The 26,862-nt window shown below is 49.3% G+C and overlaps 1 protein-coding gene across 1 annotated transcript in view; it reads right to left on the reverse strand.

Moving 5' to 3' along the window:
• The window catches only part of TAF1A (TATA-box binding protein associated factor, RNA polymerase I subunit A), a 519,167-nt gene that overhangs the window by 21,581 nt on the left and 470,724 nt on the right, over positions 1-26,862 (reverse strand). The gene's annotated exons all lie outside the window — the stretch shown is intronic.

Below are 26,862 nucleotides of genomic sequence, written 5' to 3' on the forward strand. Positions count from 1 at the left end.
ATATAGGCAGGATCTGTGGGGGCAGCTTTGTACTTTTTTTCTATGCGTGGGTTAATGACCCTAGCCCTGACTGGGTCCTTAAAAACCTCTGGCGCATGTTTTATCACCCCCTTGAGCATAGGTAGTATGGAGGTAGACCTATGTCCGGTATCAAAGGTGTCGAGGAGGAAATCCTCCTCCACTGGGTCAGTGTGTAGCTCTACCCCGTGATAATGTGCCGCCCTCTGAAGTAGGTGGTGGAAACCTAATGAGTCTTCCGGTGGAGATGGCCTGGAAGGGTAAAGGTCATCTTGTGGGACGTCTGGAATATCTGGATTATTGTAGTTGTCCCATGGGTCTGGGGATCCTGTAGGGGTGGGGTCTTGGGTCACATCTTCTGGATCGTAATATGGGTCCCCCTGATCATCATCGTCTGGAGACGGGGTCGGAGAGCGATGAGGTGGGGGTGGAGAAGGTGGAGGGGGCGGAGGTGGAGAGGGTGGAGGAGGTGGGGAATGCATTCTGAAAGGGGAGGTAGCAGAGTCCTTCCTCTTTGGAGGTGGAGGCGGAGCCGGTTTGTCCAAATGTCTCTTTTTGGAAGAGAGTGCCAAATGTCCAGTTTTTGGATCCTTGGTAAGAGTCTTTTGCAAGGGATCCGGTGTACACAGTTCCTGTGACAATGTTTGGTCAGTCGGCGCCGAAGGTTTCGGGGCCGATGACTTTTTAGGCTTGTCCGTGCCGTGCTTAGCACTGGGCTTGGGAACCTCCGTTTTCTTGGTCGGCGCCGAGGTGGGCTTCGGCGTGGAAGTGTCGGTACCGAGGGCCTTATGGGGTTTGGTCGGTACCGAAGATGGCGTCGGCACGGAAAGGCTGGGTTTCGACACCGAGGGTTTCGGTGCAGAGCTCGGTGTCGAGGCCGGTTTCTTTTTCGGTGCGAAGTGTGTTTCTCGGCACCGCTGGAGGGCTGGCTCGAGCCCGAGCCGCCGGAAGGCTTATTTGGCTTCCTCACCGGGCCCGAAGGTGGGGTGTGTGAAGCAGTGTCTCTGGTCTTGCCTAGGCCCGGAGGCGAAGGCGTGACCGAAGCCTTTTTGGGTGTGGGCGCGGGTGTGAGAGGGGGTATAGTACTCACGACCCTCTGCGCCGGGGTGATGTCCTCGGCTTCGGAAGCACTGACGAAGTCCTCTTCGGTGTGCTGCTGTCCTGGATCTTCGACGTCGTCCCCGAAGATGTCGACTGGAACGGAGGTCGAGGAGTGCGCCATGTTTCGTCTGGCTCTTCGATCTCGAATAGTCTTTTTCGATCTGAAAGACTTGCAGGCCGGACAGTCTCGAGCCTCGTATTCAGGGGAGAGGCAGAGGTTGCACACCTCATGAAGATCGGTGTGGGGGAATTTGGACCCACATCGAGGGCACTTCTTGAAAGGAGTTCTTTCCATCAGCCGGGACCGGAGATTGGGTAGGCCCGAAGGCCGCCGCCGTCGACGACTGGAATCGAAGATGTTTCGAAGAGAATGTGATTGAGGAGATCTGGATCTGAACAATACCGCAATAAGCGAGGATTCCGCTTCGATCGTCGAACTGGAAATGTTCGGAACCGGAGCGCGAAGTATTACATCCGAGCCCGATGGCGGAAAAAAACAATCTGAGGATGGAGCCGAAGCCCATGCACAATACGATCCAAGGGAGGAGTCACCGACCTCGTGACTTCCAAAGACTTTCCAAGAGGAAAAACAAACGGCAAACATCCGGGCCCAACACCAGATGGCGATCTATGCAAAAGTGTGTAATCTACAGCTCATATGCCTCGAACATGCTGTTTCTCCTCATATATGGTTAACAATCTCTGAGTAGTGTCCTGGAACATAATAGGTCTACGCAATCCTATTAAGAAACAGAGTGCTTGCACATTTAGGCAGATTACAGTGTAAGATTATTATGTTACAAGAAACTCATCTTACTGATAAAGACATTAACTCATTCAAGAAGTACTGGGTAGGTCAGGTTTTCGGTTACTCGCAAAACAGGAACAAAAAGGGGTAATTACCCTATTTCATAAGTCACTTTCATTATCAATTGAAAAGGAGAAGGATGATGATGAAAGATGGCTTCTTCATACCACCATCATGAACGAACAAGTTACTTACCTTCGGTAACGATATATCTGTAAGAAACATTAGTTAGTTAGATTCCTCACCTTAGACTATCCCCAGATGTCAGGCTGGATCCGGAAAGATTTTTCATCAGTAATACCCTTGCGCGTCGCTAGGCGTCGTCTACGGCTCCGCGTAAGTCGTCGGCGTCGTCAGAGTACTTAGACGCCGCCCTCGCGCGCTGATGTCAGTTCTTGTACATAGCTTTCCGCGCCAGGAACGCAGAGCCATGCAAGAGACCGACACTGGTGCCAAGAATCAAGGGCCCTGAAAGGGATGACCTCAACCCTAGCTATCGGTTCGCAGAACGAGGAGGATGGGTGGGGCGGTGAGGAATCTAACTAACTAATGTTTCTTACAGATATATTGTTACCGAAGGTAAGTAACTTGTTCATCTGAAAGAAACACGTTAGTTAGATTCCTCACCTTAGAATAGATACTCCAGCAATATCAACCCCGGTGGTGGGTCTGCGAACCAAGATCACACCAGAAAGTCCTGGAGAACAGAACGGCCAAAGAAGCCATCTCTCCGGACATGGCTGTCCAGGCAATAATGTTTGGCAAACGCGTGCAGCGAGGCCCACGTTGCTGCCTGACAAATGTCCTGCAAGGGGACTCCCCGGCCCAGGGCAGTGGTCGCCACTGTTGCCCGAGTGGAATGGGCCCTCAGCCCTACAGGAGGTTCCTTTTTAGCTAAGGAATAACAGGCCTTGATACACAAAACGACTCACCGAGAGATGGTTCGCTTGTGCACCGCCCGCCCCTTCTTAGCGCCCACGTAGCCAACAAAGAGTTGGTCGTCCATCCGGAACTGTTTGGTGTGGTCCAGATAGAAGGACATCGCCCGTTTTGGGTCCAGACGGTGGAGCCTCTCTTCCTCTTTTGAGGGATGCAGAGGCAGAAAGAAAGTGGGCAGTGTAACAGACTGGCCGATGTGAAAGGCAGTTACCACCTTATGGAGAAAGGAAGGAAGAGTCCTGAGAACAACTTTGTCAGGATGGACAGAAAGGAAAGGAGGCTTAGAAGAGATAGCCTGGAGCTCACTCACCCTTCTAGCAGAGGTGATGGCAACCAGGAAAGCAGTCTTAAGAGTCAGAAGGCGCAGGGGACAATTATGAAGCAGCTCAAAGGGAGCGCACATCAGATAGGTTAATATTAGATTCAAATCCCACTGAGGCATTACGAAAGGGACAGGAGGAAACATGTGAGTAATGCCCTTAAAGAATCAAGAAACAACAGGGGATTTAAAAAGAGAAGGCTGATCAGGAAGCCGTAAGAAAGCAGAGATAGCCTAAAGGTATCCTTTGAGGGTGCCCAGAGCAGAGCCCTGCTGGGCCAGGGAAAGAAGAAAGAGGAGAACCTCAGAAAGAGGAGCGGTAAGGGGATCCACAGCCTTTGCTGTGCACCATGCCACAAATGTGTTACACCTGCAGGTGTATGCCGCTCAATCTCCACGCATGGAGGTGGAGGCTGGATAGGTTCGGGTGAAGGACCGTCCCCTGCTGCTGCGACAGAAGGTCCTCCTGAAGAGGCAGTCGAATCGGGGGATCGATCAATAGACTGAGTAGCTCGGGATACCAGTATCTTCGTGCCCAATCCGGAGCCACAAGGATGACTTGGGCCCGGTCGCGCCTGATCTTCAGCACTCTGGGCAGAAGTGGTATAGGCGGAAAGGCGTACAACAGACCGCAACTCCACTCGCGACGAAAAGCGTCTCGGAGCTAGTGCCGCATTGGAAATTCCAAAGCGCAGAACTGCTGACATTGCGTGTTCTCTTCGGTGGTGAATAGATCTAACCAAGGCTCTCCTCACTGCCGAAAGAGGCCTTGCACCACGTCCGAGTTCAGATGCCATTCGTGATTCATCATGCACCGGCAGCTGAGCTCGTCCGCCCTGGCGTTCAGAGAGCCCGCCAGGTGTTGAACCACCAGGGTAATGCCCTGATGTTCCAGCCATGTCCAGAGGCTGACAAAGGGTCCACGACCCCACCCCGCCCTGTTTGTTGCAATACCACATGGCGACGGTGTTGTCCGTGAACACCTGCACTACACTTCCCCGAACAGAGGGAAGGAATGCCTTCAGTGCAAGCCGGATCGCCCGCAGCTCCAATAGGTTGATATGGAGCCGGGACTCCCCTGGAGAGCAGAGGCCTCTGATCTCCGCCTATCCCATGTGGCCCCCCTTCCCAGGAGGGACGCATCCGTCACCACTACGTGCTCCGGTTGGGGTAGGGAGAGGGATCTGCCACTGACCCAATTGCGGTCCTTGAGCCACCATTGCAACTGCCTTGCAGTGCCCTCTGAGATCAGGACATGGTCGGACAGGTTGCCCCGATGCTGAGCCCACTGAAACTTCAATTCCCACTGCAGAGCCCGCATCCGCCACCTGGCGTGATGTACCAGCAGGATGCAGGAGGCCATCAGACCCAGCAGCCGCAGCACCAACCTGACCGAAACTCGGGACAAAGGCTGAAAGATCAGAATCAGAGCCTGAATACCCCGAACCCGCTGTTCTGGAGGATAGACCCAGAACTGCGCCGAGTCCAGAACCGCTACGATGAAAAGGAGCTTCTGGGAGGGACTCAGATGCGACTTCGGCACGTTGATGGAGAACCCCATCAAATGCAGGAGGTCAGCCGTAGTCTGGAGGTGGGAGACGATTGCCTGGGGCGAGCCTGCCTTCAACAGCCAGTTGTCGAGATAGGGGAAGACTGGAACCCCTAATCTGCGCAGGTGAGCTGCGACCACCGCCATCACTTTTGTGAACACCCGAGGGGCACTGGTGAGGCCGAATGGGAGCACGGTAAACTGAAAGTGCTCGTGGCCAACCGTGAACCGCAGGCAACGCCGGTGGGCCGGCAGGACGGGGATTTGGAAATAAGCATCCTGCAAGTCGAATGCTACCATCCAGTCTCCAGGGTCTAGGGCAGCCAGAACCTGAGCTAAGGTGAGCATCTTGAACTTCTCCTTCCGGAGGAAGGCATTGACGTTCCTGAGATCCAAGATAGGGCGTAGGCCCCCTTTGCCCTTCTTGGGAACCAGAAAGTAGTGGCAATAACAACCACGACCTACTTCTGGACCAGGAACGCGCTCGATGGCCCCCTTGGCCAAGAGGGCCATAATTTCCTCCTGCAGAAGTTGCAAGTGATCCCCCGAAATTCGGTGGCACTGCGGTGGCATGGTTGGAGGGGTCGCCTCGAAGGGGAGGGAGTAGCCCCTTCGGACGATTTGCAGCACCCACCTGTCTGATGTGATGGTACTCCAGTGGAGCAGGTGATGGCGAACTCTGCCTCCCACTGGCATGGAATGGGCCTGAAAGCTCGGACTAGGAGGGCTTTGGGGCGGATGCTGCTGGGGTAGATGTGGACCGACCGGCTCGTTGTTCCCCTGCTTCGCCTCGGCGGAATCCACGTACGCGACCACGTTGGGGCTGGTTCTGCGGCCTGTGGATAGATGGACATGAGGGGACGCCCCTTCCTTGGCCACGAAAGGGGCGAAAAGCTGAAGTTTGCGGGCGCTGGGCCGAGAGGCCCGAGGACTTGGCCGTAGCCCTGGAGTCCTTAAAGCGCTCCAGCGCACTATCCGCTTTGTCAACAAAAAGGTGACGGCCATCGAAGGGCATGTCCATGAGGGTGCTCTGGACATCCCCGGAGAAACTCGTGGACCTCAACCAGGCGTGGCGACGAATCGCCACCGTGGTCGCAATTGCCCTGCCTAGCGAGCCCATTGTGTCCAGTCCACATCGGATTGAATACCGTGCCGCATCCTGCCCCTCGGCAAGAGCCTGGGCGAGCCGTGTCCGGGCCTCCTCCGGACACTGGGGCAGCACGTCCTCCACCGTATCCCACAGGGAGTGGGAGTAACGGTCCAAAAGGCACACGGTGTTGATAGACCGCGACCCCAAACTAAGGGAGGAGAACAGTTTCTTCCCAAACTGTTCCAACCTTTTGGATTCCCGATCCGGGGGAGCGGACGGGAAGGAGGTCTGGGAGGTAGAGGCCTGGATAACCAGGCTCTCGGGTGTGGGGTGCACCGACAGAAAACTGGGGTCGCCCGGTGCAGGGCAGTGGCGCCGGGCCACGTTCCGGCCCACAGGAGGAACTGTGGAGGGCTTGGACCAGGTGCCCATCAGAACGTCGGTCAGTGCTTCATTGAACTGCAGCAGAGGCTCCGGGAAGCTTGCCAGCGGTTGAAGCACTTCAGTGAGGAGATTAGTCCTCACGGCCACAGCAGGCAGCTCCAGCCCGAGGGCTTCAGCTGCCTTGCGCAGCACCACAGAATACGTAGCACCCTCCTCCGTAGCCACGAATGGAGGAGAGATGAAGCCAGTGTCAGGGGAGGTATCAAGACCACTGGCATCCCCCAGTTCGTCAGCCCAGTCCAGAGGGTCCTCAGACCCCTCCCAATCGTCTCCGTCATCCGACTCCTGGTATACAGGTGGAAAGGTCGGAGCCGGGCAGAAGATGAATCTGTCATCCATCGGCACCGGAGCGCCGCTCCGACGCCGGGCCGGGACTAAACCGGGGAACGGCATCGCCCGAAGGCGGCGCCGTCACCGGAGGGGTCGGCGCAGGGGTCGTAAGGTCGACCGGCGTTGACCGGGATCCAGGCCTGGATCCCGCGGGGGCATGCGGCGTCTGGACCGAAGTCGACTACGGCGCCGGGGCCGAAGTAGACGCCGGGGCCGAGCCGCCGGCCGCTAGGCCTCCCAAACAAATTTTTCTACAAAATAAAATTGCTCTGCACTGTTCCACTATTGAACCATAGTTACAATGAGCGATGCCGCATGAGGCCGGCGTACCTCCTCCCTAGCAGCGGCTTTTAATGCATCTTTTTTTTGCTCTAGTCAAAGTAGAGTGAGTCTGTTGCCCATCTTGCTTATCTTGTTCTTTGTCGTCTGAAGACAAATGCTCATCGTCAGAAGCCTCATCAGGGGCACTTGGAGTGGGAAATTCATACAGGGGTGGGGGGCATTCTAATAGGATGCAGTCATCCTGAGGTTTATTAAGTATGGGATAAATAGGGCGCCTAATAGGGTACTGGCTATCTACCTCTAATCGACATTCCCTATCTTCTTTTTCTGTTTTTTCCTTCTTTTCTTTTAATTCTAGCGCTTTTTGATAAATATAGTTTTTCGTTGTTCTTTTTCTGCTATAGCTTCTGCTCCTTTCGCTCTCTCTCGCACTTCTTCGTCCCACATACGCACACAATCAATATATCCTGTCTACTTTTCTCTTTCAAATAAACCCTACTCTACATATTGAACCTTTTTAAAATCAAATGACCCATTCACAGGCCATTGTAGATCAGAATCTTTCTTTGTGTATTTGTTCCACAGTGTACTGTACATTATGGAAGAAATACTATATTTGACATATATATCTTTATTAGGTGTCCCCTCTGGGGGAGCCGGCTGACTTTTTTTCGATACTTTGTTTGGTACGACCAGAACAGCAACACCACCTACGGAGTGTGCTGAGAACAGGCATGCTCTACAAATATTAGTAAAATATTACTATGTCAAACAAATATTTCAAAAGGAGAAAAATCTCCACATTACCTGCCTTCAATTTTTGCAAAAACTGAATACCAAATTCAAGCAAAAAGCCCAGGCTTAAATCATGAGTGCCGCTTTAGCGACCTTACCAAACAGAAGACTCCAACTCCCACCTGATGATCTCTGGTCGCCCTAATGGTCACTACAAGTGCGCCAAAGAAAACCACAGTTAAGACCGGCACCACCTGGAGTGTCAAATCGGGAAAACCGGAAAAGTCACGTCGGCCTGCAAAGACAAAAGGTCTCCTCGTGCCGTGCGCTTCCTCAGTGAAATGCCAATCCTCCGTCAAGAACACTGCTTCAGACGGCCGCCAACTGTGGAAATATACCTTTATAGGGGTACACTGGTGCAGGGTCACCCTTTTGTCCACGGGTTCAAAAACCAACAAAGTAGAGCTCAGCACTGAAGTAGGAATAAATAAGTTTATTAATCACTCATGAGTGGGACCAGTTTTGGAGGAGGTAGTACACTGAAGTAACAGAACAATTTTTTTCTGCAGTGTAAGCATGTGCACAGAAATAGGAAGAACAGTTTTAGGAATAGTTATCAACAAACAAGGGCAGATGAAAACTACATGATCAGCAAAGTGGGAGGGGAAGCAAAACTGCTTATGGCAGCAACAAATGATTGACAGTCAACAGATGTACTAGTAGCTACATACTCTCAGCATGCACATTGCTTTTAGCTGAGTCAGGAAGTCAACTAAAATAGATAGCACAGGCAGGAAAAAAGACGAGCAGCAGAGGACGGAAGAATTACGAAGGAAACAAAATGGACACCACAGCTGAAATAGCTGTCGCTTATGCTAACGTCAAATATTACACATTTCCACAAAGGGAAAGTTAATGCATTGGGTACACCCAATAGTGTGTAAGCGGGAAACCTAGGAATGGTAGTGTTGAAAGCCCTGTCAATCTCGTCTAAAATTCGATCCCAATATCTAGTGAGTTTTGGGCAATTCCATTAGAGATGGAGTAGCGTGCCAGGATTACCGCAACTCCGACAGCACAGCCTGTCACACTGAGGGTTCCACTTCACTATTCGGGAGGGAATATAATACCAATATGAAATAATTTTGTAAGATGTTTCAGTATGTCCCATGGTATGTGCTGTGTGGTGTGTCCTATATAAAAATGTCCTCCTATTCCTTATCCAAAAGTGTTCAGCCTATTTCCCCCTGCCACCGCTTTTGACCAGAAGATCTGTCTTTGCGCATCTTTCGGGATAGAAACGAGTACATTCCAGAGATTACCTTTTTATCATCTTTCTTAAGGAATAACCACTTTTCGAATGGATACATTGGTCTGCTCGCTTAGGGGCGTACAGACGCGCCCAACACCCAATGCATCATTTGTGAGTGAAGAAACCGGTCTAGGTCAGATATGTCATAGTCTCTTGTGTAAATGGAATAGGGCCATTGTGGTCAAAAAGACAGCCCAGGTGTTTACAAGATCCCTTTACACAGCAGCTATCCACTACCCTAGACATGCCTGGGGGAAAATCCTGATTCGAAAATAAGGGGGTCATAGGCGAGGGGAACGTAGTGAGGCTCACGGAAGAGGCCACCCTGTCCCAGACCTGAAAGGTTGGCCGCGTTACAGAAGACTAGAGACCCACGCCTGGGAAGACCTAGGCATCCATACCTTCTTCCATATATGGCGACCAGGAACCGTCTGATCCATGAATACCCAGTGTTTCTCCGTAAGCGGGTCATTCCGTTCTACCAAGTATCTTAAGAGCGCTGCGTGAAAGTAGTGAGTCACCTTGGGCAAAGCGTGGCCGCCGTCCCCCTTCAGGCATTGCAATAGATGTTTCTGCAACCTGGGTGACACTGACCCCCAGATAAAACACTCAATATCTCTCTCTGGAGTTTAGGAAGCAAACCTGGGGGCGGTAGCAGCCGAAGAGTATGAAAAATATTTAAAGCTCTGGGTAAAATATTAATCTTCACAGCAGCAAGCGTGCCAAGCCACGACAGCAGGAGCCGTTGCCAATGTGTCAGATCTTTGAGTATAAGTGCGTATAATTTGGAATAGTTGGCTTCAGCAGTCTTCACCAAGCTCTAAATGAGAACTAGACCAAGGTATGGTAGCTCCTCTGTGACCCAATGGAAGTCAAACTGAGTGCGCAGAATGCCCACCGTATGCAGAGTGGAAGTCAAATTCAATATTTGTGACTTAAAAATGTCGCTACTACTAAGCCGTAAGATTGGTAAATAATTAATAAATTAGGATTATTACAATTTCATAAATTGAAGGAAGATAATCTTGCTAAAAACGTAAGGCATTTGATCTAATGACCATACAGCGGTGAAATATAAACCTCACGATAATGTCATATAGGTAATTTTACAATATGCCCCTTATATTTAGGTATTCATGAAACTGAAGAAAAATGAAATATCTTCCACTTGATGCATTGACATCTTCTTAAAGGTCTATGACAAGGACAATAATTTTGATCTACTCGAAAACGAGGGGAGAGGTTTTTTAGCAATACTCGAGATACACGAATATGTTTTGAGGGGGTTGATTAGCTAACAAAGTCCTTCTCTATATGCTTTTTATCAGAGACAATAAATACCAATGATTTAAAGAGATCTTTGTCTTCCTGTGAAAAAACAGAAAAAAAAGACACTATTCCGGTGGCTTCTCGTGGTACAAGTATATAATCCTGAATTTTATTAAGGTATGCTAGTTCCTGCTTTACCAATAATGATTATAACAATGAAAAGGGTCACATATTGTTCTACTTAAAAGTGGTATCTGTTTATAATATAGGCAAAATAATTAGCCAGCAGAAATTTGAATCTGGAAGGTCATCCTCCATCTCCGAATACATTTTCAATTCAAAAAGACGAGGTATGCGGATTTTGTTACATTGAATTATAGAAGAGACATGTTAGATATAAGACAGTCTTTTTTCTATACAAATGTTAGAATAAACATAACATGCAACCCAACACCACTGTAGGGCTGCTTTGTAGTATCTAAATAAAATAAACAGAGGTTGTTGTTAAGAGATAGGAGAACACTGCTATTTTGTACTGTGATCTTGCACTTTAACTATGAATGTTTAAAATGGATCAATTTATTTCTTTTGTTTTAGATGAAAAAAAGCTTTTTAGTCCTGAAGAAGGTGAAATATTGCACATAACACCGAAACGCTGCGTCGACTTTTAACTTTTATGTTTTAAATATATTGTATCAACTCATTTTTAAGGATTATAGATTGTAACCCAAGTTTGGGAGGTGTAGGTATATGTTTATTTGCCTTTTATGATTTGAAATAAATGATGATGTTTTAAGTAATATGCCTCCGATAGAGCCTCTTTAAAGTGCTGTCGATAGACACAGTGTTCCCTGTAGAGCTTGATAGCGTGGTAAACAACAACAATCCTCTGTCTATACCCATGAGTAATCCTGATCATTTTGTTGAGGGACATTTTGTGAATTTTCTATTACTTATCCCCCGTCCCGTTGTGTGTGACACATTGGGGTAACTCCCCTTTTTATTTTGATCTGGTATGCCACGATAGCCAGAAGTGAGTTCAGAGGGTGGGCGATAGAGAAAATAACGTCATCGACATACAGACTGATCAGGTGCTGGTCTGCGCCAAAAAGAATGCCCTTAGCGTTAGGGTTGTCCCGGAGTCGCTGTTCAAAAGGCTCCATGTAGAGGGTGAAGAGCAACGTGATGAAGGGTATCCCTGCCTCCTGCCTCTGCCGATTGTGAAGCCACAAGATCTGACCCCATTCACCCTGTCCGAAGTACTGGGGGAGCTATAAATGCTCGCACTCCAGTTCCAAAAGCGCGTGCCCAGTCCAAATCGTTCTAGAGTAGCGGACAGATAAGGCCAATGCACCCTGTCAAAGGCCTTCTCGGCGTCTACCGCCAGCAACAGGGCTTCTTCCCGCGAATGCTGTACCTTATCGATCAGATGACAAAGACGTTTGGTATTATCCCCACATTGCCGACCGCGGATAAACCCAGCCTGGTCTGGTTCTACAAGCCCGGGCATCAGAGGGTTAAGGCGCTTGGCTAAATTGGTAGCGAATAGCTTCACATCAATATTTAGCAACGAGATCGGCCAATTTGAGCTACAGAGCTTAGGATCTTTACCAGGCTTTAGAATCACTGTGATCGAGGCTTGAAGTATTGTTTCAGTGAGCATGCCCGTGTTGGCAAAGGAATTGGACAGGCGGGTGAGTATGGGAGCTGACTGTGCAAAAAGTCTTATAGAACGCGGCGCTGAACCAGTCTGGTCCCAGTGCCTTCAGGGGCTTCAATCGGGCAATCGCCGAAATCACCTCCTCAGTGCCTGTAGGCGCATTGAAACCCTTGGCCCTACTAGCGGGAATGGGGGGTGACAGCTGCAGCGTTTAGGTAGGCGTGCGGATCTGACGAGATAGAGGAGCCAGCAGAGTAAAACTCTGAGTAATAGGTCCGGAAAGCATCAGCAATGCCAATCGCCTCAGTAACCTCCACTCCCAGTGCCCCCGAACCGTTTTAACTGCTTGTGCATGTTGCTGACTGCGCAGACAATGCACCAGCATGCGTCCTTCTTTATTAGTCCCTACAAAATATTTATACTTCAAGCGCTAAACGGCATTCTCAGCCCTGTCTAGGTCAAGGCGCCGAAGGTGGAGCCATTCCTTTTCAAGTTGCCTCCAGATCCGGGGTGCACCAGAGCGCTTATGAATTGCCTCTAGCTCCCTCACTCTCAATTCAAGCTCCTCCCTCTTGGCCCTTCTCACTTTATTTTCGTATGCAGCTTTAGCAATAAGAGCCCCCCGAGCCACCAGCTTCAAGGCCTCCCTAATTGAGGACAGGGTGGTGGAGCAGTCATCGTTAAGCGGTAAATAGTCCCGCAAAGTGGTCTGTTGCGCATTAACAGTTGTCGGGGACAACAGCATTGACTCTCTCAGACGCCACTGGGGGCGAGGTTGGAGGGGGGAGGTGTGCATGGTCAAGGTGATATGAGCATGGTCTGAGAGCGAGTGGGCCTCAATAGAAGAGGCCCGGATACGCTCACATGCAGCGGAGGTGACCAGAAAATGGCCCAACCTAGCATAAGATCTGTGTGCTGCAGAATAAAAGGTATAATCATGTTCTCCAGGGTGTAAAGCGCGCCACGCATCTCGCAACCCATATTCTTCGAGCCATTCCCGACCCACATATGACAGGGATCCTGCGCTACCAGACCTCTTACCAGAGCGATCCATCTCAGAATCCATCACCAAATGTAATTCTCCACTCACCACAACTGCTTGATCAGGGGTGTGAAGCACCTTGGAGCTTCCAGCAAGAAAACTTCTTGGTGTACGTAAGGGGAGTAGGTTGAGGCCAAGTGAAGTGAAATGTACCCATCTGCACCCACAATGCCAGCAGGTGGCCTTTAATTTCGGCCACAGGACCCAGCACCGTGCCCTTAAAACGTGTGAAAAACAGAATAGCCAGCCCGCCCTTCTTGCCCCTCCCGGAGGACCAGTACTGGTGTGGAAACTCTCTAGCCTGCATTCTTTGTGTGTCTTTTGGAAGTAAATGAGTTTCCTGTAAAAGACATATATCCTCCCCCCACAGATGCTCTAGTAGAGAAAGTACTGCTTTCCTCTTAGTAGGGTTATTAAGACCTCGGACATTGAGGTGAATTATTTTAGTCTCCATCGGCATGATGGCACTGACAGATCTGCGAAGGTCCGGCTATTGCCCTGTTGATCACCGAAAAGACAAGAAAAGGGTGTGATGTGTGGTCCCAGTTACTATGAATGGACATACTCAGGGGATGTGTCCAAGGAGGCTCGTCGGAGGGGGATCCCAACCCACCCATAAACAACCTAAACATAACAACACCACAGGTAAGCTAAATAGCTGACAGAATAGTCAAAGTTGGTCCCAGAGGGGGGGCCCAGGAAATACGGGGGCAACCAAGAGAGCAAGAGACATTCCTCAGTGTTGTGGCAGTCGCCCAACCCCCCGCAAGCCCAATCATACAGTGAGCCTCAATCTTCTAAGATAGCTCAGTGGGTGGAGTCCAAGACTTCACCCTCAGCATCGGAGAGAGATCGAATCACAGCAGATCGCTCTTTAACAATCGTAGCAGGGTCAGGGCGCAAGCGTTCAAGCCTGGACCCAGACCGTGAGCCTCGTCTGCGGCCAAGTGTGGCCCCGTCCGCAGTAAAGGAGGTCTGGGAGGCCATGCTGTCAGGGTCTAGGTTCAGAAGCTTACAGGTCTCCTCCAGAGAGCGGAGCTGATGGAGCTTGCCTTCATATCAAAATATTAAGCAGAAAGGGTGACCCCAGGAGTAGGCTATTCCGGCAGCGTGTAGGTGGCTAGTAACGGGCCGGAAATCTTTCCGCTTCTGCAGGGTGCTTGCTGCTAGGTCCTGAAAAAGCTGCGGAGAAGGATTTCTAAATAGCAATGCTTAGTTGCAGCGTGCCACCTTGAGGATCGCTTCTTTCACCTTAAAATCATGTACACAAACCAAAATGTCAGCGGGGGCGATTAGATTGTCGGGGGAGCCCACACGATGACAGCGGTCTATTTTGACTATGTTCTCCACTGGGGTGCCCAGAACAGAGTTAAACAAAGCTTGGGCATACCACTCCAGGTCATCGTCATCTGCACTACTGGGGATGGAATGAATACGGATGTTGTTCCGTCTTAACCTGTTCTCCAGGTCCTCTGAAGGTCCAGTTGTTGGTCCTGCAGCCGAATGACCTCTTGCTGAAGTGCTGTGATCTCCTCATCCCTGGACATCATGGACTCCTCTAGGGCCGCAACCCTCTCGCCCACAGCATCAACATCCCTTTGCACCTCTGTCAAGTCCGCCTGCCGGTCGGTCTTTAAAGCCAGGATGTCTTCTCGCTGCAAGGCAAATAGGGACTCCAGGAAGTCACGGGTCACAGCCCCTTCAATGCTTTCTACAGTGCTCACTAGGCCGGAGCTCTGCGTGTCCCCTGTGGTTTTCATAAGTAGGTCACACACTGAGCGCTCCTTTTTTGTTTTGGCTGACGTCTGGAGCCAGACCGGTCGGCTGCCCAGTGGGTATATAGTGTCGGCTATCAGAGGGGGTGGTTCAGCAACACTCTCGACCAGGTTTTTTCATCGTATTTGTTGAAGCAGAGGCGAAGTGAACTGGGCCTCCTTTGAATGGAAGAATGAATGTTCGCGTATCAAGGTGCAGACTTGGGCCCTCGGATTCACACCGCCAGCGCCACCCTCAAGAGGCGGCACCACCAGTCAGGGCCACTCCCCATTACCGGTGCATTGTTCAGGGCGATTTCTAAAGTCTGGATCGGGGCGGAGCAAAATTTGGTGGAGTCGCAACAACAGGTATACTCCAGACTACCCCCAACACAGAATAGCAGGCGGCTCCAGGCAAAAAAGCAACGGGGGAACAAACAAGGGCCTCAGTCCAAGACCACCTCAGACCACTGGCCGGCAAATCTAGGCCCAGGCCTCTCCAGCCCCCCAAGAGCTGCGAGAAGTTATAGGGCGAGCCACACCGCAGAGTCCTCTGATGAAGTCTCATATCCCGCCCGCAGGAGCTCCCCGCATTCTATATATATATATATATAGAATAGTTATATTAAGTTCAAGGTTAGGGGAATGTTAAGATAGTTACTAAACTTGTACATTAATAAATTAAAATTATTAAAACGTTTTTTTTAATAGTAATTTCAGGAGTTGCGGTACGTCCGCTTAGTTTGCTACTTCCGAATTCACGTACGGGACGAGATTCCAACTTTTAAAAAAAATATTATATATTAATATAGCTTTATTTAATGTATTTGCTATAAAGAAATACATTTATGTGTAATTAAAATATTATTAAATAGTACTAAATATTGTTGAAATGTAAAATTTAAAGAAATTGCGGAATCGCATCCGGTACCCGGTGACACAGAAAAAAGAGATTTCATTGGTAACACTTTGTCATCCTTAACTTTGCTAGATCCCACCCTCTCTCTTCTAATTTTGGGTGTGGCTGGCAACAGCTATACGTTTTGAGGAGCTTTCAATTTTGTAGTTTTTTTTGGTGTTTTGGAGGTTTTACTGTGAAAATTGAAAATGGCAACTGCACAGGATCTGCAGGAGGAGGAAGAGATCCTTCAGGAGGAAGAAGATAGACACCACAAAAGAAAGAAGTGTGGTATGGGAATTCTAATCCATACCTGAAGGACAAAAAAAAGTAAACTAATGTTTCTTGCAGATATAGCGCTACCGAAGGTAAGTAACTTGTTCATCTGAAATAAACACGTAGTGATAGATTCCTTACCTTAGAATAGATACCCCAGCAATACCAACCCCGGTGGTGGGTCTGCGAACCAAGATCACACCAGGAGTGTCCCAGAGAACAGTACGGCCAAAGAAGCCGGCTCTTCGGACTTGGCTGTCCAGGCAATAGTGCTTAGTAAAAGTGTGCAGCAAGGTCCACGTACCTGCCTGACAGATGTCATGCAGGGGGACACCACTTCCCAAAGCTGTAGTGGCTGCCGTCGCCCTGGTGGAATGAGTGCGCAGCCCCACCAGAGGCTCCTTCTTAGCCAGAGAATAACAGGCTTTAATACACAAGACGACCCATCGAGAGATAGTCCACTTGTGTACGGCACGACCTTTCTTGGCACCAACATAGCCAACAAAGAGCTGGTTATCCACCCGGTACTGTTGTGTGCGGTTCAAGTAAAACGAGAGCTTACGTTTTGGGTCCAGACGTTGGAGCCTCTCTTCCTCTCTGGAAGGATGCGGACCCGGAAAGAAGGTGGGCAAAGTGATGGTTTGCCCGATGTGAAAGGCAGTGACAACTTTTGGCAAAAAGGATGAACGGGTTCTGAGCACAACCTTATCCGGATGGACAGATAGAAAAGGAGGTGTACAAGAAAGAGCCTGGAGCTCACTCACTCTCCTAGTGGAGGTGATGGCCACCAGGAAAGCAGTCTTCAAGGTCAATAGACGTAGAGGACTGTTGTGAAGAGGCTCAAAGGACGCGCACATCAAGTATGTAAGAACCAAATTCAAGTCCCACTGTGGCATCACAAAAGGAATAGGAGGGAAAAAGAGAGTAAGGCATTTGAGGAATCTATTTACAACAGGGGACTTGAAAAGAGAGGGCTGATCAGGGAGCCTGAGCCAGGCCGAAATAACAGAAAGGTAGCCCTTGATAGTGCCCAGAGCAGAGCCCTGCTGGGCCAAAGAAAGAAGGAACAAAAGGACTTCTGAAAGAGGGGTAGAAAGGGGATCCACAGCCTTTGCTGTGCACCATGGCACAAATTTGTTCCACCTGCAGGTGTATACCAACTTAGTGGAGGGACGCCTGGCTGCCAGAATGACATTACAAACTTCAGGAGGAAATTCAAAAGGAATCAACTGCCGCCGCTCAATCCCTACACAAGGAGGTGGAGACTGGACAGGTTCGGGTGGAGGGCTGTCCTCTGCTGCTGCGACAGAAGATCCTCCTAAAGAGGCAGTCGGATCGGGGATCAATGGCCAACCTGAGTAGCTCGGGATACCATACTCTTCGAGCCCAGTCCGGAGCCACAAGAATGACTTGGGCCTGGTCGCGCCTGATCTTCTTCAGCACTCTGGGCAGAAGTGGTAGAGGCGGAGAGGCATACAACAGATCGCAACTCTACTCGCGACAAAAAGCGCCGCGAGCGAGTGCCGCCTTGGAAATTCCAACGCGCAGAACTGATGACATTGCGCGTTCTCTTCGGTGGCGAATAGATCTAGCCAAGGCTCTCCCCACTGTTAAAAGAGACCTTGCGCCACCTCCGAGTGAAGACGCCATTCGTGATCCATCATGCACCTGCGGCTGAGTTCGTCCGCCCTGGCGTTCAGTGAACCCGTCAGGTGTTGAACCACCAGGGAAATGCCCCGGTGTTCCAGCAATGTCCAGATGCGCAGAGCCTCCTGACATAGGGTCCACGACCCCACCCCGCCCTGTTTGTTGCAATACCACATGGCGGTGGTGTTGTCTGTGAACACCTGCACTACTCTCCCCTTGACAGAGGGAAGGAATGCCTTAAGTGCAAGTCGGATCGCCCGGAGCTCCAGAAGGTTGATATGGAGCTGGGACTACGCCAGAAACCAGTGGCCACTGATCTCCGCCTCTCCCATCTGATCGCCTCATCCTAGGAGGGACGCATCCGTCACCACTGTGTGCTCCGGTTGGGGAAGGGAGCGGGATCTGCCACTGACCCAATGCCGGTTCGTGAGCCACCACTGCAACTGTTGTGCAGTGCCCTCCGAGATCTGGACGAACTCGGACAGGATCCCCTGATGCTGCTGGAACTTGAGGTCCCACTGCAAAGCCCGCATATGCCACCTGGCATGATCGATCAGCAGGATGCAGGAGTCCATGAGGCCCAGCAGCCTCAGGGTCATCCTGAACGAAACCCAGGATAAGGGCCGAAAGCTCAGAATCATAGCCCGAATATCCCGGACTCGCTGTTCAGGTGCGAATTCGGCACGTTGATGGAGAACCCCAGCAAATGCAGGAGGTCAGCCGTAGTCTGGAGGTGGGAGACGACTGTCTGGCGCGAGCCCGCCTTCAACAGCCAGTCGTCGAGATAGGGGAACAGTGAAACCCCTGATCTGCACAGATGAGCTGCGACCACCGCCATCACTTTTGTGAACACCCGAGGGGCGCTGGTAAGGCCAAAAGGGAGCACCGTGAAGTGAAACTGCTCGTGGCCTACCGTGAACCGCAGTTAACGCCGGTGGGCCGGGGATATGAAAATAAGTGTCCTGCAAGTCCAACGCCACCATCCAGTCTTGTGGGTCTAAGGCAGACAAGACCTGAGCAATCGTCAACATCTTGAACTTCTCCTTCCGGAGGAAGCGATTGACGTTCCATTGGTCCAAGATAGGACGCAGGCCCTTGTCCTTCTTGGGAACCACAAAGTGGTGGGAATAACAACCACAACCTAGTTCTGGCGTTGGAACGCGCTCGATGGCCCCCTTGGCCAAGAGAGCCACAACTTCCTGTCAAAGAAGTTCCAAGTGATCAACCGACATGCGCTGGTACTGGGGTGGCATGGCTGGAGGGGTAGTCTCAAAGGGGAGAGAGTAGCTCCTTCGCACTATTTGTAAAACCCACCTGTCCGCAGTAATGGTGCGCCAGTGGGGGAGGTGATGGCGAATCCTGCCGCCCACTGGCATTTGGTGGGCCTGAAAGCCCGGACTAGGAAGGTTTGGAGGCAGTGGTGGGTGGGGTGGAGGTGGACTGACCCGCTCGCTGGCCCCCTGATCCGCCTGGGCAGAACCCACGTCCGCGGCCGCACTGAGACTGTTGCTGCGCAGGCTTGTGGCTCTGCAGCGAACGTGTCTAGGCACCCCTTCCACAGCTGCGAAAGGGGCGAAAAGCAGAAGGTTGAGGAGAGTGTGTGGCCGACAGGCCCAAGGACTTGGCCGTAGCCTGTGAGTCCTTAAAGCGCTCCAACGCACTATCTGCTTTACTGCCAAAAAGGCGAATGACATCAAAGGGCATGTCCATCAGAGTGTTCTGGACATCCCCCAAAAAGCCAGTAGTCCTCAGCCAGGCGTGATGATGGAGCGCCACTGTTGTTGAAATCGCTCTGCCCAGAAAGTCGCGGTGTCAAGGCCACAACGGATTGCGAACTTGGCTGCGTCTCTCCCCTCAGCAATAGCTTGAGAGAGCACTGTCCCGACCTCCTCCGGACATTGAGGTGGCACTTGCGCCACCGTATCCCACAGAGAGTGGGAATAACGGCCCAAGAGGCATGCGGTGTTCACAGACCACAAACCTGAACTGGTGGTAGAAAAAAATTATCTTCCTGAACTGTTCCAGTTTCTTGGATTCCCTGTCCGGTGGTGCGGAAGGGAATGCGCTCTGGGATGCAGAGGCTTGGCCAACCAAGCTCTCAGGGGTAGGGTGTTGAGAGAGGAAAATGGGGTCGCCCGGGGCCAGGCAAGGGCGTCGAGCCACATTCCTATCCACAGGAGCCCCTGTGTTGGGCCTGGACCAGGTGCCCAAAAGAACGTTGGAAAGTGCATCATTAAAAGGCAGCAGCGGCTCCGCAGAGGTAGCTGCTGGCTAAAGCACTTCTGTCAGGAGGTTAGTCCTGGTGGCCACTGTAGGGAGCTCGAGGTGGAGGGCCTCGGCCGCCCTATGCAACACAACTGCATAACTCGCACCCTCCTCCGTAGCCACGGTAGGATGAGACACCATGACAAGGTCTGGAGAGGTGTCCAGACCACTGGCGTCTCTTAACTCCTCTGCCCAGTCCGGGTCTAACTCACACTGCACTGTGAGAGGGTCCTCACACCGGGGCCGTGCCCAAATCGGGGCTGAAACCGTGGACAACGTCGTCCGGTAGCACGGGGGATGTTGGAGGTGGTGCCGATGCCAGTGGAGGTGTCACTAGGTCAACCGGCGTCGCCCAGGATAAGGGCATGGACCCATGGGGGCCCTGCAGCGCCGGGGCCAAAGCTGACAGCGATGCCGGAGCCGCCAGCAGTAAAGGGCATGGGCCCTCAGTCGGTCCGACGGGGCCCGACGGGCCAAGGCTGACAGGAGTCGCTGACGGACCCGGGAAGGGCGAGTAGGCTGCCGGCGACTGCGTAGGCTCCTCCGGAGCCGCGGGGGAGGCACCACCAGCACCCTCAATCACGACACGCGACAGGCGAGGGGTAGCCGGAGAGCGATGGTGCTTCTTCGACTTCTTGTGATGCTTCGCCTTACCTGACCTCGAGTGCGAAGACTTCGATCCCAACGAACGATGGTGGTGGCTCTGCGACCGGTCCCTCGACCTCCCACAGGACTAGGACCTTGAGTGGCACAGAGCCGACTGCCGGGCCTCAAGCAGCTTCTGGACCACTCCCGCAAAGAGTCCGGCGCAATGGACCGGCCGTCGGGGCACTACTTGGGGTCGTGGTCGCGCCCCAGGCAGTAGAGACACCCGTGGTGCAGGTCCGTCACCGACATCATGCGATGACAGTCCCCGCAAGACTTGAAGCCGGGCATCCCTATGGCATTCGGAGTCAATTGACTCAAAAAACAGAGACAAAAAGCCTCGAAAAACTCAGTCAAAAATTGACTAGGGGTACCGCTCTCTCCGGATCTGCGCTTGCTGGCACGGAAAAAGAAAGAACTGACGTCCGCGCGCAAGGTCGGCGTCTACGTAGCTGCCGCAACGTCATCTCAGTGACCACGACGCCAACGACGGACGTGGAGCCGCATGACGCCACCTTCCGACCCGCAGGGTTACTGCTGATGAAAACTTTCCGGATCCAGTCTGATGCCTGGGGGTAATTCTAAGGTAAGAAATCAATCACTACGGGTTTCTTTCAGATGTTTGTTTTACAGTTTACCTCTCTATTAATGTTGTTTTGTTTTTGATTTCTCTTGACTTGGGACACAATGCACTTTCTCCTTCAGTGTAACAGTTACTATTTTGGTTTTATTTTAGATAAACTTAAGTTTTGCTAAGGAACAAGTGTGATGGTCTTTTATGTTATGTAGGTTTGACATTGACTGCATACAACGATTTAACTGTTCATTAAAAAGATTTCTATAAATGATACTGTTGGATTTGGCCCTCTCTGCAGGGTCTCTCCAAAACTTTTTGCCTTTTTATCAAGTCAGTATTTGTTTTGCTTTTAGGACTCTGATCACTTTACCACAGCTAACCAGTAACTAAGTAAAATGAGCTTACACCCAGTTGGCACATTTAATTTACTGGTAAGTTCCTAGTAAAGTGGCAGTGGATGTACCCAGGGCCTGTAAATTAAATACTACTTGTGTACCTGCAGCACCTATTGTGCCATCCTCTAAACTGTCCCTTTAAAACATGCTGCAGCCTGTGTGCAGTTTTAAACTGCCATTTTAACCTGACAAAATAACCCTTTTTCCAGGCCTTAACCTTCTCTTTTAATACATATAAGTCACCCGTAGAGTAAACCATAATCATAGTTAGGGCAGGATGCAGTGTATTTAAAAAGATATAGACGTGTACTTCTCAATTTTCTATGTCCTGCTAGTGAAACACTCTTAAATTCGCTTTTCACTACTGCAAGGCCTACCTACATTCAAATGTATGTTTTCTCTTTGTGGTGCCTTAATGTGTTTGACAGTGTTTCAAACTGAGTAACAGAAATATGTTTGAATCACTGTAAAAAATAAAATGTGATCACACTGTTTCACAGTCATGACCACAAAAACAAGAAGAATCCTATTCAAGATTACTCTTCAGTACTGGCACACTTTGGTTAGTGTTGAATTTGCTGTGGCCCAGACTTGCTGACAATAAATGAACCCAACACCCTTCTTGTTGTTTAACTTTCGAAAAGTGTAACTTAAAATCCAACTTCACCATTAAAGACCGTTTTAAATTGAAAATCATTTGAGTATAAACAGCATATCTTTACTTGTTCCCAATTTAAGTTAGCACTTATTACTTGTAATAAGTTAACCCAGTGTTAGTCCTAGGCCCAATTCCTGTGCTGCTGCACCGCTCTTCTTCCTCCCCGTTTTTCTGAGTGCTTTCTCCTGCTTTTGCCTTGTTTTTATTGCTTTCTCTTTCCTTTCCCCCTGTTTTTGGGTGCTTTTTCCTGCTTTTGCCTTGTTTTTTTTACAGCTTTCTCTGTCCTTTCCCCCGTTTTTCCCCCGTTTTTCTGAGTGCTTTCGGCTCGTTTTTCACTGCTTTGGTCGCGAAGCAACTAGCAACTCAAGCGTCTTCAGACCTTCTTGGGTATTTTGCATTGCTTTATAAATCCTGATTGATTGACTTCTCAAATAAACTGCACCCTACCTTATGAGCATTTAGGGCCTACCTGAGCGGTGACATACGTGTTAAAAAGGAAGTTTTGGCCTGGCAAAATGTTTATTTTGCCATTTTGAAATGGAAGTCTAAAACTGCACTACACGGTGCAGTGCAGGCCTGAGATGTTTTAAAAGGCTACTTTAGAGGGTTACACAATGAATACTGCACACAATAGTAGCATTTAATTTACAGGCCCTGGGTACATGTAGTACCATATAGGGACTTACAAGAAAATTAAATGTACCAATCAAATAGATGCCAACGGTAGCATATTTTAGGGAGAGAGCACAAGCACTTTACCACTGGTTAGCAGTGATAAACTGCACAGAGTACTAATGCCAACAAAAGAGGTTCAGCAACATGAGGCTAAAACCTGTGTGTGACCCTGCAAAAAGGGCCATGTCCAACAAGTAGCCTCCAGGTTAGAGTTGGCTGTGATCCGATTCAATGCAAGTATCAACTTTGCAGTTGCATATCACACACCAGCACTGACAGAGAAGACCAAGATCTCCAGTGGGCAACGCAACAGAAGCAGCCTTGATATTGCTACGTTTGGAATCAATATGCAAAGGAGAAGACCAAAAGACAGACCCTCTCCAAGGATCTGAAACTGAATATTGATGCACATTTAACAAACACCTTCACTCCTCTACTTCGAGAAGTAGTTGAAAACACACCTCTTCGAGCAACACCTTGTCCACAACTAACCTTGTTGCATTCCCTTTAAGCAAACCACCTAGAAAGAGTCCTATGTTACCTGGAAGGCAAACATGGGCATTTCAGTCCGCATCTTGATCAGGGCACTTTCTAAGTGCCATACATGCCTATAAAATGTCTTTAAATGACCTCATGCTTGCTTCTCACACTGAATAGCTGCCTATTCACACAACCTTACTCCCTCGCTACAACTCAACACCCAAAAGATACCATGCACATAAACTCTCTTCTGACACCCCCTTTCATCTAAAGTTTGTCATTTACTGTTTCCTACTTTTTAAATAAAAAATCACCAATGCTAGGGTCTCATTTGGCACTGTTCTTACTGCCATCCTTTCACTTGTATTCTTTGCCCTCCACCTTCACATTGTTCTGTGCCCAAATCAGCATCTCTTATACAACCCCTATGGAAGTTGCTCCTATTAACAGGACATGCAAGTCCACCTAGACTCCATCTGACATTTTCAGACCCAAATGTACCAAATAGCTTACATCTGTTCCTGAGCTGTAGCCTGTCTAATACTTCTACACACCCATTTCAGTTCCACTGGCTCCTAGCCTCAAAACCTCAATGTTACCACAAGTTAACTCTTTAAATATAATTTTTTGGGATGCAATATATAAATCCTGCACCCTTCTATCTACAACGTAATGAATCCTCTTCAACAGAGCGGTCATGAGCTTCATCCTAGTGTTGGCTCTGAATTTATTGCATTTCATTCCTCACCCTCTGTGTATGAAGGTCATCTGCCATTCTATTCAATTTCTCTTCAACGGCTATGCAGGCAGCTGTCCTGAAACAAAATCTAGCACAGCACTGTACCAGTTCTTTTCTTACTTTTATAATCACACATTATCTGTCTGCTGGTGCTTCTCATTGTGAATTGCAACACCTCTCCCTATGACAGTCCACCACAAAGCTTTGCCCAAACCCCCTACTTTTCTTTCTTAACAAAATCACCCTTAAATGGATTCTCAAAGCATTTTCACATGGATGACCCACACCCTTGTCCTTCTCCACACCTGCCTCGCACCAACAGGCTTCAATTTCAAATAGCTTCATAGCCTTTCACTAATGGATGAGTCACCTCTCGCCAACGATTAGAAAAAATATACTTTTCTTTGCTCATGCAGCTTAATTGCCCCCCTCCTCGCCATCCAAGATAGTATAACTTCAGCAGACTTTGCTAGGAATCTTGGTGTGCTTTTCAGTTCTAATATATGGTTGGAGTTATCCATCTCCACCAATGCCACAACAGCCAGATACCATTTTCTCAGCATGAAAATGGTTTGTCCTCAACTTATTTTCCTGACCTCCATATCAGCCTTTTGGAAATGAGTGAACTCTATTCCACAGTTCCCAGTTCACTCTTTTACCCCATTTGAAACGATATTCCATATTGCCACATCAACCCTCTGAAACTTCCCTGCCCCAAGAAACGCCCCACAGCTTCCCATGTCAAGAAGTATCCATGTCAGCGAAAAATGCTCTCTACAAACACCCAGGCCCAGTCTATAAAGTGATCAACACTGCTCCATTGAACCGCTCTCACATTATCTCCTTATATACTTTGTCTTTGCATTGCCATTCACCCATCAGCCCAAGTTACAGACCTGTCTTGTCCGCCTCCCCTGGAACTCCCTCCCTAGAGAAATTATGACCACTCTAAACTATGATCTGCTCTGAATGGCCCTGAATGTTTTATCTGGCTGCTATCTTACTTGTTTCTGTTCAAAATGTTACTTGTCGATATATTGAATGAAATACTACAATATATAATAGATACCTCTAGTAATTTCTATACTTCTATTTATTTAAAATTCTCTATGGTGCTAACATGGCAGAGGTACAGGAAAGGTGGCAAAACTAATTATTGTATTGTCTAAGGTACATACACATCCCTTCAACGCATCATGGCCGTCTTTCTATATAGATAATATTAAAAACTGGATTTCAGGTTGGCAGAGGTATGCACCCTCACCAAGCAGAAACCAGAATCCTAGTCTGGGTAAACACACCTTAATGTATCCTTAATTTATCCTGGGCTCACCCTCTGGTAGCTTGGCACAGAGCAGTCAGGATTATCTCTAGAGGCAATATGTAAAGTATATGTGCAACACTTCATACACAATGAAAACACCACAAAAAGACTCCACATCAGGTAAGAAGGAATATGTTACTTACCAGTATGCATCTGTTCTTGGCATGTAGAGCTGCAGATCTACACACGTGTGCATAGATTGCCATCTGGTGTTGGGCCCGGATGTTTGCAGTTGTTTTTCCTCTTGGAAAGACTTTGAAAGTCACGAGGTCGGTGACTCCTCCTTTGGATCATATTGCGCATTGGCTTCGGCTCCATCCTCAGATTGTTTTTCGCCAGCAGGGAAAGATGGAGCGTAGTAATAACAGTGAAGAAACCCATGTGTGTGGTATCTAAATAAGATAAACTGGAACAGATACAGGTAGCCGGGGAAACGGGTGGGAGTGTGTAGATCTGCAGCTCTACATGCCAAGAACAGATGCATACTGGTAAGTAGCATATTCCGTTCGAGGCATATGAGCTGCAGATTACACACTTGTGCATAGATTATATAGTAGTAACCATCCCTAGCGGCGACCACCCGTATCGGTTGCAGTGGTTTGAAATAGTGTTTCGAGTACAGCCTGGCCCACACTAGCTTGCTGCTTAGTTTGCACATCCACACAATAGTGTTTAGTGAAAGTGTGCGGTGTGGACCATGTAGCTGCTTTGCAGATATCATCTAAAGGGATGTTTCCTAGAAAAGCCATTGAAGCCCCTATTTTACGTGTAGAATGGGTATTAGGGGGAACAGATAGCGTTCGTTTTGCTTTGTGGTAGCAAATTTGAATGCATTAGACAATCCACCTAGCTATCCCTGCTTTGGAGATGGGGTTGCCCTTGTGTGGTGGAGAGAAAGATACACACAGTTGTTTGGTCTTACGGAAAGGTTGTGTTCTCTCGATGTAGTAGAGTAAGGCTCTTTTGTGTGAAGAGCTCGTTCTGCAACGGTCTGTGGTTGCGAGAAGAATACTGGTAGTTCTACAGATTGGATTAGGTGAAAGGGAGAAATGACTTTGGGGAGGAATTTTGGGTTGGTACGGAGAACAACCTTGTTATGCTGCATTTGTAGAAAGGGTTCTTGAATGGTAAGTGCTTGTATCTCACTGACCCTTCTGAGGGAAGTGATGGCTACAAGAAAGGCGGTTTTCCATGTTAAGAATTGAAGTTCACATTTGTGTAGTGGTTCGAAGGGAGGTCCCATGAGTCTTGTGAGAACGATATTTAGGTTCCACACAGGTGAGGGTGGCACTCTGGGGGGAATTATTCTTTTAAGGCCTTCCATGAAGGCTTTAATGGCAGTTACTCTGAATAGTGATAGATGTTGTCTGTTTTGTAGGTAAGCTGCTATGGCTGATAGGCGCAGTCGAATGGACGTATAGGCGAGATTGCACCTTTGTAGATGGAGTAAGTAGCCTATGATGTGTTGAATGGACACATCTAGGGGATTGATCGTGTTGTTGTAACAATAGACAACAAAACGTTTCCACTTGGCGACGTAGCACGCTCTCGTGGTAGGTTGCCTAGTTTCTTTCAGGACATTCATACAGTCAGGGGGAAGATTTAGGTAACCGAATTCTAGGACTTCAGGA

This window comes from Triturus cristatus, chromosome 6 (genome assembly GCF_964204655.1).
Source record: "Triturus cristatus chromosome 6, aTriCri1.1, whole genome shotgun sequence".
Classification (NCBI taxonomy): domain Eukaryota; kingdom Metazoa; phylum Chordata; class Amphibia; order Caudata; family Salamandridae; genus Triturus; species Triturus cristatus.